The sequence below is a fragment of the Sapajus apella genome, unplaced genomic scaffold (genome assembly GCF_009761245.1).
Source record: "Sapajus apella isolate SASKATOON/1434 unplaced genomic scaffold, GSC_monkey_1.0 scaffold42, whole genome shotgun sequence".
Taxonomy (NCBI): Eukaryota; Metazoa; Chordata; class Mammalia; order Primates; family Cebidae; genus Sapajus; species Sapajus apella.
In genome coordinates, this window is record NW_022436982.1 from 1,187,195 (window position 1) to 1,188,896 (window position 1,702).

Below are 1,702 nucleotides of genomic sequence, written 5' to 3' on the forward strand. Positions count from 1 at the left end.
AAAAGATTCATTAGGGGGATTGTCTCGTGATTAAGGAGGCTGAGAAGTCCTGCGACAGGCTGTCTGCGAGCTGGAGAGCCAGGGAAGCTGGCGGTGTAGCTCTGTCCAAATCCAAAGGCCTCAGGACCAGGCAAGCTGAAGGCATAATTCTCACTCTGTCAAAGTCCGGAGAGCCCAGGGGCCTCTGGTGTAAGTCCTGGAATCTGAAGGCCAGGCAGCCCAGAGTTGTAGGAGAGGAGAGGAAGAGTGTACCCTAGTTCCAGCAGATAGATTAACACATTAATCTTTCCTCTGTTTTTGTTCTCTCTGGACTCAGAAGATTGAATGTTGCCCAGCCACATTAAGGTCTTCTCCACCGAGTTCGCTTAGATTCACACACTTACGCAACCCAAAATGATACCAAAATGATCATACCCAAAATGATTTCTAGATATTTTTTAATCCAGTCAAGTTGACACCTAAAATTAGCCATCATTACTACCGAGTGATGGTTTCTGATTCTCCTAATTCTATAATGATTTCTTCCTTTTCTGTCTTCAGGGATCTGCTTCCTATGTTTGTCCCTTAAATACTGATGTATGCCAGGACTCAAGCTTAGGATCATTCTAGAAATTCTTCCTGATCTCCTTTATTCTCCTGGTTTTAATCACTATTAATCTCAAATTCATATCTACAATCTATCCTCTTTCCTGAGCCCCAAATTTCAGTGTTCATAGCTGACCAGAACTGAGTTCTATAGATGAGCAGTGCATGAAAAAAAGGTTCTGTGGTCAAATAAGCTTGGGAAATGCTGGGTTAAATAAAACTAAATTGGTTTCCTTGCTGAGGTACTTCTAGAACTGTTAATGTGCTAATACGCATTGCAGATTTCTAAGTGGGGCCATGTAGTACCTAGTGTTTCTTTATTTTGTTTGACATCTGTGTTGGATACATTCTATATGTTTTCGTAGGTTCTCTTAGCCTACCTAAGTCCTGGACTTTAGTCTTTTGCTTTTCCTTAACTGTTGCCACTGCAGCCAACTCTGGAGTTCTGTGGCCAGCCAGCTGCTGCCAAGAGCCTCTGGCTCCTCTAGGCATCTTGCATCATTTCCCAGCCCTCCCTTTTACATCATTCTTAAGGGCCTGGATTTGTGCCTTCATTAAAAGCATCAGCATATAATCATTGCCCCAGGTTTTGTTTTCTAGGCAACATGAACAACCCTCAACTGCCCCCCACCTTTCTTCCTGGGATATTAATATCTCCTGGAACTAAGATTCCTAGAAAACACTTTAGAAATACTCTCTTTCCCTGTATGCACCTTAGATTCAGCACGTCCAACAATGAATTGTAGTCCATTCTCACACTGCTATAAACAAATACCCTAGACTGGATAATTTATAAAGGAAAGAAGTTTAATTGACTTACAGTTCCACATGGCTGGGGAGGCCTCAGGAAGCTTACAATCATGGCAGAAGGTAAAAGGGGAGCAAGGACATTCTTCACATGGCGGCAGGAGAGAGAAGTGCAAGCAGGGGAAATGCCAGATGCTTAGAAAACCATCAGATCTCATGAGAACTCACTCACTATCAGGAGAACAGCATGTTCCCATGATCCAATCACCTCCCTCCCTTCACATGTGGAAATTATGGGTATTACAATTGAAGATGAGATTTGAGTGGGGACATGGCCAAACCATATCATAAATCAATCCTGGGTCCCCAC